Genomic DNA, 14,821 nt, shown 5'->3' on the forward strand with positions numbered 1-14,821 from the left:
TATTAATGGAAACGACTTACGAGCACAATGGCAATTGCTTCGAAATTCGCAAATCAAGAGTTTCTGAATATTTCAGTGAAATTTATGAGCTATGAAGCTATGGTTTTTTCTCAGTAACGTAACACATAATATTTGAAAGTCTCATAAATCCGACGCCGGGTTCATTCGCGTAGTGATGGAGAGGAGAACGTAAAGTTATCCCATAGGAAAAACTGTACATAAATTTATAAAAACTCAAAAGGAGACTATGGGCCTGTTTCATAACTTATTCCTCGTGTTTTAAAAAATTTGAGTGTTTCTGATAATTTCCGCTCATTCTTACAGGGATTTTGTGAAATATTTTAGGGTTTTGCATTTAATTGACTTGAACTGTTAAAAGAGACATTTTTCGTCCGCATTCGCCATTCGCAGTATCTTCGCTCACAATATTTCTGTACTTCTAAGTAGATTAATTGACTTTTAAGGCAGAGCCTCATTAACTTACGGTCCTACAGGTCCGTGGAACTGGGTACCACAATTTTAGGGCACACAAACAAGGAGTCCTATACTGCCGTGTCCTTGTAAAGGGCAGTAACAGCAAATTTTTCATTTATCTTTTTTTTTTTTTTTGGCATCTATTGTACGTTTGCTTTGTTGTACAAGCTTACTTATTTGGTTTCCGCTGAAAAAAAAAGCGCGAAAAAAAAAGTATAATTCCGACATTTCCCTATTGCTAGTAAATATTGAATCCAAGGCACATTTCTTAAAATATCTCGAAAACTCATTTTTGCAGATACTACCGTTTACCTGCACACGGCAGTATAGAACACAGAAATTCCAAAACAGAAAAAAAATAACGTTTCGAAAAATATATATAACTAACTGCGTTGCACGATAGATGCTACGTCAAGTGACGCATGTTAAGCAATCAACCTTAAATAAAAGAAGGGAAAAAAAGTGTGAAATCTCCCGTCAACATGCAGAAAAGAGCAATTTTATGACTCAAAATTCAAATTTAGGCCTCTATTGATTTATTATTATTATTATTATTATTATTTTACAATTGCAAAAATTCAGCCATTGTTATTTATAAGCGTTAACATTCCGTTTCAAATTTTCTGACGAAACCCCATAGGATGGCGAAAATCCCCCTATGTAAGTTCCTGAGCATCAAATGATTCCTATGCTAAATTTGGCAAATATTCATCGTAAACTGTTGACTGTATAAGGAAAACGCCCTATGACGGATATGGAGAAAATCCTCCCTCCCCCTATGAGAATTTCTAAGCATGACGGACCTTTGTGTCGAATTTGGCATAGATCAGAAGTAAACTGTCGATTTTAATAAAGAACTAGTAGCAACCGCACGGCGATGCCCGTGCTAAGAATTTAAAGGAAGTCCGTTGAATAAATAACTCCCCCCCCCCCTCTTTTGATGTGAAATGATCATTTTTCTCCAACTAAAATGCGTACACACCTTATCAAAAAGCTATTAAATATCTTTGGAATTTAAAACTTTTCGCCAAAACAAATAGAAAGATTAACAGCAGCTTTGAAACTCTAAATAATCCTTTGACTGTATATTCGCTTAACGCGCCGGGCTACCCTATAATAAAAACGTTATAAAGAACAATCACAATTGAATAAGACGACAAATCAAATTATTTACTTAGATAAAAATAACTATAAGAACAAATACAAACGTTGCAGAAATAAGGAAAATAAAAACCGATAACAAAATCTTACAAAATCAAATTATGTACCTGAACATTGAAAAAAAAAAAGAAACAAAAACAAAAAGCTGAATTCAAAAAGCAGTTCGCTGACCACAACAGTCCCACAATAGCGTATCGTCTGAGCCGCGAGACATGGTTCCTCGCAGCTATCGACACTGTCGGCCAGCGCTCTCTCGGTGAGTTAACTTACGCCGCCATCTTTTCAGAATTCATAGAACTAAACTTACCCTGCCATTTAATAAGAATTCATAAAACTCAACAATTTAATTTGCAATTACAAATATTTCAGTCAATCTGATTTAAAAAAAAAAAAGCTTTCCTCAATAAATGGACTATTTAACACACACAAAAAAAAATTTCAATTCGAACCTGTAGTTCCAGAGATTAACGCGTTCAAACGAACAATCTCTTCAGCTTTATATTATTAGTATAGATACCCCTCTCCCTACACATACATCCATTTTTAAATGGATAGGGTCTGGTGGAGGAAAGTGGTCGATGGGGCAAAGTAAGGCCCCTATATATACGACCCGACGCATCAGCTTAAGATTAGCCATCTTGGATCGGAGCGCGTGTTTAAGTGGTTGTCTTTTCTGGCGAGGTGGTTGTTCACTGTGAGCAACTATTAGCAGCACGTGAATAGTTTGTTAAATAAAATACTTTTTTCGGCAAATTTGGCGAAATCCGAAACTTTGCAGCGGTAACCCTACCAGCGCAACAATGAAAAATCCGATCCAAAATGGCTAAACTTAAGTTGATGCTTCGGCCTATCTATATAGCAGCTCTAGGGCAAAGTGGTCATAAATCAAATAAAGAGCTATCTCATCAAAAACAACCCTGTTGTAAAAATTTCCCCGCTAAGAAAACCCATAACTTTTCCGCAAAAAAAGAAAGCCTTCACACATCCTAAACCCCAAAACCCTCAGCCTTAAAAAGTTATGATATCTAGTTTGCCCGCCAAGTATCTGCCAAGCTATCATCCTCCCTCTTCTCCTCTTTCATCACACCTACTTCCATTAGAACCTCCTCTCATTTTCAACTCCTCAGAAATATGGATAGATCCTTTAAATTGTTTATCCTGTCTGGCGGGAAGCTTTTCAAAGTGAAGTGGTTCTTGGTGAGCAAAAAGCTTCCCGCAAACAAGATAAACAATTTAAAGGATGTAGCCATATTTCTGAGGAGTTGAAGTTGGGAGGAGGTTCTAATGGAAGTAGGTGTGATGAAAGAGAAGAAGAGGGAGGATGATAGTTTGGCAGATACTTGTCGGGTAAACTAGGTATGGGGCCGTGGTAGCTCGATCGGTAGAGTGTCGGATTCGGGGCCGGAGGGTCCTGGGTTCGAACCTCGATGGTCGAAGACCCACCATCGTCATTAAAGGAGACTGGGCGACGTTAAATATGCTCGTGGTCTCAATGTCCTCCAAGTGAAACGATACCTCTGGGGGTGCTAGCAATAGGTAGCTATTAGCTCTTGGACTAGTTCTAAATTCTCATTAACTGTTCGATCCGGTGATGGTGCTGCCATCTATCGGTATATAAAATAATGGAGGCAAGGCACTTAGTATGCAGTCCTCGACATAAATACAGTTGTAGTCAGTTGTGACTCTGAATAGGCATAGGAAACTAGATATCATAACTTTTTAAGGCTGAGGGTTTTGGGGTTTAGGACGAAGGCTTTCTTTTTTGTGCGGAAAAGTTAAAAGTTTTCTTGGCGGGGAAATTTTTACAACCGGGTTGTTTTTGATGAGATATCACATCGTTTTGCATTGATATTATTACTTTGTCCGTATTTTTAGAATTGAGAACTTCAAGTCAGAAAATGTTCAATTGAAACAACCCTGTTTTGTGTTTTTAAGGAACAATAATGGCAAGCCAAATTTTACGTCAAGTTATTTTCTGACCATTTAGATTCTATGATCGTTTTGCGAGAATTGGGCTGTTTAAATTTTATTGCAATCCTTGTATCCTCTCTGTTGCATAGAAAACTTCTTGGATAATAAAATACTATATTTTAAATTATATTGTTTTCGAGTATTTTACAACTTCGCAATAAATTCTATTAGTTTCTTTATTTGACGGATTATTCAACATTTTCATTAAGGTTTGTTTAATTGTTTTACAGCTTGCGGGCTATTTTAATCTAGCTTTTCACTTTTAATTTTATGACTTTTTTTCTTAAACCGTATTTACTTTTTAAGAAAAAACATCGTATTTACGTTTTAAGTTTTTTACGTTTTATGGGATAATTTTAATTGTTTGGAGATTTATCTTTCTTTTGGTGGAGGTCTTTGTCTTGTTTAATGCCTAGTTTTGTTTAAAAGAACATTAAAAAGACGAAATAACGCATGTTATTGCCAAGGGAAAAAAAACATTAAATATTTAAAATTGAAAGTGTTAGAAGAGCTATACAACAGTATAAAGCTTGATCATTTTTTCCCTTTTGTTTCTTAATTAAGTAATAATTTTTCGGAACTCTATTTGAGTGTAATGTTTTGTTATTATGTAATTTAGGTAGTTTAGACATTATTCAGACGCTAACTTTATTATATTCCTAAAGAGATAACATATTAAAAACTATCACACCTTTCTTGATGATATTGAGGAAATCCAGGAGTGAAATATGATTAAGATTCTTAGTGAACCAACTTTTGACTATAGTTAACCATCAAAAATTTATTTAAATAAAGTTAATTTCTTCAAAAGAACTAGGAGGGTTGAGCATTAAAAAAATTACGGTTATTCATGATGGTTTTAGTTCAATTTTTTTGAACTATGACGACTTTACTCCACCCCACGTCATTAATCCACATGAAAAAGAAAATGCCATTAAGCTAATTAAACCAATATTTTTCTGCCGAAAATTCAGTTCAGCGTGTTCTTTATTAATGTGACGTAAAGTAAAGACAAAAAAAATTTGAAGTTGGGAAAAAAAATCCTGTAATTATTATTTATCAAAGTTGATAATTCTATATTTTATGACCACTTTATCCCACAAGACTCTAATAGATTTCTTAAAACTGCTATCCTTGATTGCTAATACGTTTGTTTCACAAAAAGAAAAAAAAATCAATTTTTACTTTCCTCTATATCTAATATATAGAAGAAAGTATTGGATTCGTGCAAATTTTCGAATTTCGAATTTTGACGGATTCGAACGTTTTGAGGTGTGCTGAGTCCATTTCGACCATTTTTGGAAAATGTCTGTCTGTCTGTATGTGTGTGTGTATGTGTGTGTGTATGTGTGTCACGTCTGTGTGTGACCAGTTTTTTGTGGCCGCTCTACAACAAAAACTACCGCATGAAATCGAACGAAATTCGGTACACATATGTGCCCCTATGTGAACTTGTGCCCATTAGTTTTTGGCGCGAATTCCTCCAAGGGGGGTGGAGCAATGGGACGTTTTTCGAGCTACGCGTGCTTGCTATTACTCAGGAAGTAACTGGCGGAATCAAACAAAATTTGGTCCATATGTTGGTATTAACAGGAACAGGTGCTGATTCAATTTTGGTGTCAATAACGCAAACGGGGGTTGAGCTATAGAACGTTTTTTGTCGTCAATTGTGACTGCTGTATCTCAAGAAATAATGAACGGAATGAAAGAAAAATTTATCGGCAAGTAGCCCTTAGTGGGTATAAGAACTGATTTTATTTTTGTGTCAACAGCTAAAAAGGGGGTAGCGCAATCACCCGTTCTTTTTTTCCATTTTGAGTGTCCTATCTCAAGAAGTAATGCTACGTTCTGGTTGAAATTTGGAATATATGTGAATCCATGTGTAAACAGGCTTTGGTTCAATTTTGACGCCGATCGCTCCAAGAGGTGTTGATTTTTTTTTTTTTTTTGCAAATAAAAATATTTTTATTAATGCAACAATAAGAAAGATAAATCGTAATAGATTGTCGTCTGCGTATTTCTCGTGATTTTAATTGTATGGAAATGATAGGAAATATTATCTCAATGATTTAAAATTTTTAACTGTTGCCATCTTATGTTTGTTAACAAATAAAATATTTGTAATTAATTCAAGCAAGGCTTTTAAAAAAACTTTCAATTTTCGCTCTTTGCTTTGCTTTTGCAATAATTCAGACATTGGGATGGTCGTCAAGTTTTTGCATGTGTAATTTTGTTTTTGTTGGGAATATTGCTTCCTCGTCAAGCATGGGGAGGGATCAGAAAAAAATAAAAAAAAATTAATTTGAATTTTGACATCTTGAATTCAAATTATGTTTTTCGCAATCACGAGTGTGTGTATGTAGGCATGTGTGTTTGTGTGTGTGGGGGGGGGGGGGGGGGTGTTTGTGTGTACGGGTATGTGTGTTTGTGTCTGTGTGCTGGCATAAGTGTGGGGGGGTATGTGTATGTGTGTGTGGGGGGTATGTGTATGTGTGTAGGCATTTGTGTTTGTGTCTGTGTGCAGGCAGGAATGTGTGGGTAGTTGTGTGTATGTGTGTGTATGTATGCGTGTGTGTTTGTGTAAGTATGGGTAGGTGTATGTGTGTGTAGATGTATGTGTGTATGTGTTTGTGTGTGTGTATGTGTGCGTGTGTGTGTAGTTGTGTATGTATGCGCGTGTGTGTAGGACATGGATGCAACCTGAAGACGGCTTTCGCTATAGGTGCTGCATCGTGAGGAGCCCGCCTGTCCACGGTGATGGTGCAGAGGGTGGCGGTGGGAAAAATCAAAGGAACGTCAAAAACGGTCAAATGAAAGCAATAAGCAATCGTGATTGCTCAAAAAAAGAAAAATATAGAAGAAAGTTTCGTGATGGCCACAACATACTAGTTACTATTATGTTTTTACTTTCTTCTATATCTAATACATAGAAGAAAGTATTGGATTCGTGCAAATTTTCGAATTTCGAATTTTGACGGATTCGAACGTTTTGAGGTGTGCTGAGTCCATTTCGACTATTTTTGGAAAATGTCTGTCTGTCTGTGTGTGTGTATGTGTGTGTGTATGTATGTGTGTGTGTCACGTCTGTGTGTGACCAGTTTTTTGTGGCCGCTCTACAGCAAAAACTACCGCATGAAATCGAACGAAATTTGGTACACATATGTGCCCCTATGTGAACTTGTGCCCATTGGTTTTTGGCGCGAATTCCTCCAAGGGGGGTGGAGCAATGGGACGTTTTTTGAGTTACGCGTGCTTGCTATTCCTCAGGAAGTAACTGGCGGAATCAGACAAAATTTGGTCCATATGTTGTCATTAACAGGAACAGGTGCTGATTCAATTTTGGTGTCAATAACTCAAACGGGGGTTGAGCTATAGAACGTTTTTTGTCGTCGATTGTGACTGCTGTATCTCAAGAAATAATGAACAGAATGAAAGAAAAATTTATCGGCAAGTAGTCCTTAGTGGGTATAAGAGCTGATTTTATTTTGGTGTCAACAGCTAAAAAGGGGGTAGCGCAATCGCCCGTTCTTTTTTTCCATTGTGAGTGCCCTATCTCAAGAAGTAATGCTGTGTTCTGGTTGAAATTTGGAATATATGTGAATCCATACGTAAACAGGCATTGGTTCAATTTTGACGCCAATCGCTCCAAGAGGTGTTGATTTTTTTTTTTTTTTTTGAATAAAAATAGCTTTATTAATGCAACAATAAGAAAGATAAATCGTAATAGATTGTCGTCTGCGTATTTCTCGTGATTTTAATTGAATGGAAATGATCGGAAATATTATCTCAATGATTTAAAATTTTTAACTGTTGCCATCTTTTGTTTGTTAACAAATAAAATATTTGTAATTAATTCAAGCAAGGCTTTTAAAATAACTTTCAATTTTCGCTCTTTGCTTTGCTTTTAAAATAATTCAGACATTGGGATGGTAGTCAAGTTTTTGCATGTGTAATTTTGTTTTTGTTGGAAATATTGCTTCCTCGTCAAGCATGGGGAGGGATCAGAAAAAAAAAGAAAAATATAGAAGAAAGTTTCGTGATGGCCACAACATACTAGTTAATGTATGGATTGTTATTTTATTTTTCTTTGCTTATTTGTGTTTTGTTTTTTCCTTTCTGAATTAGCCAAATGCTATTTCCAGGATCCGAAAACGCATGAAACACGATACCATGTTGAGGCGTTGAGAGGGGCATCCTTGAAAATAGCATTTCCATTACATCGCACATCAACCGTGAAAAAATGCATTTAGAAATATGTTTTTTAAGTAACTAGAACGTGACTGGTCACACCAAATGAGGCACTGTGGAGGTGAAAGATATGTTACTGTACTTTCTTTGCATTCGGGTTATTCAGAAGGAATAAAATTTTCGTAGGTTTTTCATTGGAACGAATGCATCCAAATCTTCTTTCAGTGTATTCTCTCTTTATACAAGTGCGCCCCGATGGGAGGTGACTGATCCCTATTCGGATTTCCTTATTCGGCAAAATTTTTCTGACGATTCGGCAATTGAGAATTTCCACACCACCGAAAATTCAAGTTCATTGCATCCCTGCCTTTAGTGGTATCCGCACGGCTTTGCCCGTTGTTGAAAATTAATAGGTCATTCGGTTCGCCTGTATATTTACAAATAATGGATGACGAATTTCTTGCCAATTGGCTATGTTCATTCGATCTCCCATTCCACGTCATGATTATTTCGTAATTTACTTGTCCATCTTATAATAATTTTGCTCTGGAAAGCGTTCTTAAAATTGAAACAAAAAAAGAACAAAATCGAATTTTCGAAAAATCGCTTCGAGGTGCACACCTTTATGTTACAAACTAACTTTGTGCCAAATTTCATGAAAATCGGCCGAACGGTCTGGGCGCTATGCGTGTCACAGACATCCAGACAGAGAGACTTAGAGCTTTATTATTAGTAACTAGTGGCACCCGTACGGCTTTGCCGGTAATAGAAAAATTAAAAGGTCTTTTGGTTCGCCTGTATATTTACAAATAATGTATGGTGAATTTTCTCGCCAATTGGCTTGTACCCACGTTACAGTTCCACTTTATGATAATTTCGTATCTCGCCAATTGGCATGTGCCCATGTTACGGTTCCACGCTATGATAATTTCGTAATTTATCATAGTTTTTTTCTTAAAATTGGAATAGAAAAAGAACCACATCGAATTTTTGAAAAATCGCTTCGAGGTGCACACCCCCATGCTACAAACTAACTTTGTGCCAAATTTCATGAAAATCGGCCGAACGGTCTAGGCACTATTTGCGTCACAGACATCCTACAGACATCCTCCGGACACAGAGACTTTCAGCTTTATTATTAGTAACTAGTGGCACCCGCACGGCTTCGCCCGTAATAGAAAAATTAAAGGTCTTTTGGTTCGCTTGTATATTTACAAATAATGTATGGTGAATTTTCTCGCCAATTGGCTTGTACCGACGTTACGGTTCCACGCTATGATAATTTCGTATCTCGCCAATTGGCTTGTGCCCATGTTACGGTTCCACGTTATAATGATTTCGTAATTTATGATAGTTTTTTTCTTAAAATTGGAATAAAAAAAGAACCACATCGAATTTTCGAAAAATCGCTTCGAGGTGCACACCCCCATGCTACATACTAACTTTGTGCCAAATTTCATGAAAATCGGCCGAACGGTTTAGGCGCTATGCGCGTCACAGACATCCTACAGATATCCTACAGACATCCAGACATCTAGACATCCTCCGGACAGAGAGACTTTCTGCTTTATTATTAGTAAAGAAGATAAAGAATACAAATTGTTATTAATTTTTGTTCTTGGCAATAGTAAAAGAGCTTGTTCCAACTAAGGGTAAGGAAAGTAACATAAATTTCCTTACTATATGATTCCAACCAAACTGGCGCCACGACAAAGCAGTTATAAAAAGTGTATAGTGAAACTAGCTTTCAAACTGATGACTTAAACCAAGAAAAAAAATCCTTGAAAACCAGTATTATCAAAGTCTGATTACCTCACAGGCCAATTAGGCCTGGGCCTAAGGCCCCATTTTCCTAAGGGACCCCGAATGTTTTTAAAACTCATGCATAAAATTAAAAAATCATGTATTTTTGTGAAATTAATAAAACTTCTTTAAAATAAATGTTAAAATTATTTTAACATTATTTTGCGTCAACTAAAAGTCATAGAATAAAGCCTTGGGCCTCACTTTTAGTTTGCCGCGCACTGTGTATTATTTGAAAAGTTTCGAAAACCCAACACCCACAAATCTATGCTTGCTTACAGGGACGCTTCGAAGGGATGCAACTTCCCGAAAATTCCTAATTCGGCAGATGTTCCACGCAATTGGGCATTTGGAAATAACATTGCAACATAGATTTTTTTTTTTTTTTTTTTTCAATTTTTAAATTGTTCTTCCCAATGTTCCTCCTTTGTTACATGTTATGTTTGTATGAAAATATCATAATATTTTCTAAAATATCGAAAATACCCGATATTTTGATATATTATTTCGGATATTTTGATATATATCCGATATTTTCAATCAGCACAAACTACAGTCTTTAAAATAATAAATGAATCTTTAATCACTCTTTATTTTCTTACATTATTTTTACAATATGTAGGCTTGAAAGTAATGTTTCTTTCATTATTTATATCTAATATTTATTTTACATTTTTATCGATTTTAATGGAGTAAATTTAGTATTAGATGTTGTACTCATTTTTCCTTACTTACATAGTTATATAATTCAAAAATAAAAAAATATGCATTAGTCGGTGCACAGTCATAAGACATTTTTTTTTCTGAACAGCATTGATTATTTAACTAGGCACTTTTAATCTATTAAAATTGTTACATTACTAATAATTTTATGAATATAAAATAAAAAAGGAATATTATATTACTTTGTTACATTAATGATGTATTAATACATCATAAAAATATAGCACATAACTTTTTGGTTAATTATAATAATAAATAAACAATATTACTACAATTTATATATTTTTTATATTGAAAATTCAGTAGTTGAAAAAATAAATATCGAAAATATCAAAATATCATATTTTCAAAATAAATATCGGATATATATCATCTTTACTAATAATAAAGCTGAATGTCTCTCTGTCCGGAGGATGTCTGGATGTCTGTAGGATATCTGTAGGATGTCTGTGACGCGCATAGCGCCTAAACCGTTCGGCCAATTTTCATAAAATTTGGCACGAAGTTAGTATGTAGCATGGGGGTGTGCACCTCGAAGCGATTTTTCGAACATTCGATGTGGTTCTTTTTTTTATTCCAATTTTAAGAAAAAAAAAAACTATCATAAATTACGAAATTATCATAACGTGTAACCGTAACATGGGCACAAGCCAATTGGCGAGATACGAAATTATCATAACGTGGAACTGTAACGTCGGTACAAGCCAATTGGCGAGAAAATTCACCATACATTATTTGCAAATATACAAGCGAACCAAAAGACCTTTAATTTTTCTATTACGGGCGAAGCCGTGCGGGTGCCACTAGTGATATATATCATGATATATATCGACTGATATACTCTATATCGGCGAGCCCTGATGTATTTGTATTTTGTCATTCGGTAAAATTGGAATTCCACTCGACAAACTGAGAACTTTTCCCTCCGAAAACTTTTAGTTCAGAGCGCCCCTGCTTGCTTAGGGTTGGCCTTAAAATTAATTTGTTAACTTAATTAATAAAAGTATATTTAAATCATTCACTTTTGTTTTTGGCAACGATCAAAAACCTTGTTCCACCCACCAACGACAGAGTAAGCACAAGGGGGAGGGTGGCGCCATTACAATTTTTGTGAGGTTGTTTTGAGGGGCATATTTCTCTCTTTTTGGGAGGCTCTTTTTTGAGGGGCACTCTAGCATTTGAGGGTACGCGCTATCGCTTGGGGGGGGGGGGGCACCCCGGATGTAAGCTTAATAAAAAACAGATAGCAATAAAAACTAATTATATAAATCAAAACATTCAGCATCCAGCCTGACATTCATTTGAATTTTGACGCCTTGAATTCAAATTAATGTTTTTTCACAATCACGAATTGCGATAGGACCCTACTCGTTGGTTTCTTGTTTCTACAATGGAATGGAAATGAAATTCACACACGTCATATTATGACCAGTGATTTTCTAGATCAGGTAATACGTGTCATATCCATAAAAAATGGTAATTAAGTATATCTATTGCAGTAAACTTGCACCCATCATTTATCATAATGATTATATTTACAGTTTATACAGTTATGGTACTTTTTATTTCTGATGAATGTTTTATGATGGGAATTAAAAATCGGAAAATGTATTTTCGTTTCTTAAGTTCATCTATATAGGAGTTTTTCCTTAAAAAACATGACTTTACACACACACAGACAAAAAAAAAAAAAAAAAAAAAAAAAAAAAAACGCTTTAAAATGTAAAATTTGCTTGAGTTAAGCCTTGAATGAACGCAAACGATTTATAACCATGACGTCGAAAATTTGTCTCTCTTTATAAATATCAAATCGAGTTGAATTTATTCTCGTCGAAATGGTAATCTGAAAAATCAAAGGAACATTAAAAACGGTAAGTGAGGATAAATTTGTCATTGCTCAAAAAACAAATAAATAAAAGCGCTTAAAATAGCCACTAAAAATGAAATGTATCTACCTACACTGTAACTCTCTCTCTCGCCACACTTTTCTTTTGTGTAAATGCTCGTCAATGATCATCAAGATCGCGCGTTTGCCACACAAGATCATGTTTTACCCACTCATCTCTCAGTTGTTCGCCGCAAGGTCAACTGCGCTATCTTTTTGTTCCGTTCTTTTGTTGAAACGGAACCCAAGCATTCGTGAAGGTCTCCTTCCTCCTCATGAATGAAATAAAATTATACTACGCGAAGCTCGAAACCATATGCTAGAAGTTTAGAGGTGCACCTCACATGATAGTGATAGCATTTCTCTATATACCAGTGGCGGCAAACTTGACTGATTTTGATCAATTTTAGGTTTCCTCCAGTGGGGTAGCGAGAAATTTTCCATGGGGGGGGGGGGGGGAGAACGGATCATTTATTTCTACACCTACCCAACAGACAAATTGATATATATAAATATATAGATAGAAAAAAAAAAGATTTAAATCGGTAGACAGGGGCGGATAAAGACTGCCATTTTAGGTCATGCCGAGGAATGACCCCCCCCCCCCCCTCCTTCCTTACAAACGAATCTACGGTTGTGGGTGCGAAAAAATTTCTGAAACTTCTTGGGTGTCAATAAAAAGCGCCAAATCGGCTAGGAATAATGCACCAAAAAGGGTAAAAATGTTACTAATTAATTTCATAAGCAATGAAAAGAAGTAGAAATTTCAAATGTTTACTTTAAAAAATTGAATTTAAAAGAGTTCTGCAATCGTTTACATTTTGTTCATAAATTGTTTGAGCACAATGTGGATGGATCATAGTGTCAACGGTTTTAAGGAGGGGGGAGGTTCATGATCCCCACGACCCTCCCCCTGTATCTGCTCCTGCGGGTAGATAAATCATAAATACTATATAGATAGATGCCGACCCTGAACTAAAATGGGGTGGGGGGGGGGGGGGTAAGTATCCTTGTTGAACCGAACGAAACTCTAAATTTTACCGAATGATAAATTGCGAGCATTGTCATACAACCGCATCCATGAAAAGAATTGTTAGGCATTGTTTAAAAAAAAAACAATATTGCACTTGTGTTCAAATTTGCCGAATCGTTATCCAAATTTGCCGAATTGGGAGCTCACAGCTTCTGGATAGATAGATGTATAGATTGATATAAACAGCCATAGCGGTAGACATGTGCAGAAGTTGTATTTTTTGAAAGTAAAAGTTTTGAGGCGAGCTATAGTTATAAACTTTGCATCTTCATGAGCAGTGCCGGATTTAGGATTTTTCTGAACCGGAAAAAAAAAACTTGAAACCATAGCGGCTTGTGTGGGGGAGGGGGGGGGGGGCAACCGCTCCCTCACTTTAAAAAGTAGGAGCTAGCCCCTCCACTTTGCTATGCTCAAAATTAACGATCGATCAAAAAATGATCGATTCACGTGCTTCAAGAAAAAAGAATGACCTTAATAGGGGTTTCATACTTTTCTCAAGTTTAATGTAATGTTAATTGTTAAGTAAAATAGAGCTTTTTAAATTAGAAGAAAGGAGTCTACTGTCCCGATTTTTGTGGTCGTGTCCTGAATGCTACATAGATGATAGGTGATTACATCAATAATAAAGTGAAACTTCATAAAAAAATCAGCTGTAGGGCATCCTGCACTTATTTCAACTGCCCCTGCGCCCCCACCTCCTTTGACCCCCCACTTTTTTGGTGTACCAGTCACCTATGCTTGAAACTGCCGTTCTTTCAGGTTTTAATACCCAGTTTCAAGACCCTTCCCCCTGCCCAACTCAGAAATGAAGGAATTTGCCCCCACCCTCCCAGAAGTTGCCATCAGGTACAAGGACCCTGGTTTGCTTCCTAATAGATCCGGCACTGTTCCCGAGAGATATTATAAGGATTAACCTGTGAATGCCAGAATCCTAGATAAGGTATTATAGTTCATTTCGGCGAATTCAGTCAGAAGTTCTACAAAAAGACTTGAAAACCTTTATAGACTTTGTTTCCATCTTTTTCCCCCTCCATCATCACAATTGTTAAATATTTTAATTTTAATTCAAAATTTAGTTTTTAAGGCATAATTTCTCCTTTTTCAATACCTTGGCTATTTATATATATAATCCTTGGGCTATTTATATGGAATTTTCCAGCTTTGTCAGAATCTGGAAATTCTATGATTTTTCATGGTTGTTCCTCCCTTTGAAGTAGCAAGCGACTAAATGATCCGACATTTAGAAGGTTAATTGGGAAATTATTTGGCTTATATTTATGAAGTGCTTTTTCGTGTCTAAAATATGTCGATGTATGGTCCTTGAAATTTTTTTCTTCAATAAGGGTGGGAACCATGATACAGGTATATCTGCCACAGAGAATTAATTTTTACAACAGGACTAAGTTTTCTTATATTTTCTTGCCTCTATTAAATGGTTGATATATACCGTGTTCCCTCCAAAAGAAGACCCAATCTAATATCAAATTTTGTCAAAAAAGGTACACTAGGGCTTACTTTCAGTGTACCCATCTTTTGTCTTATTTCTATGCATAATAATTGTTCATATTTAGAAAACACATTTA

Source organism: Uloborus diversus, chromosome 7 (genome assembly GCF_026930045.1).
Source record: "Uloborus diversus isolate 005 chromosome 7, Udiv.v.3.1, whole genome shotgun sequence".
NCBI lineage: Eukaryota > Metazoa > Arthropoda > Arachnida > Araneae > Uloboridae > Uloborus > Uloborus diversus.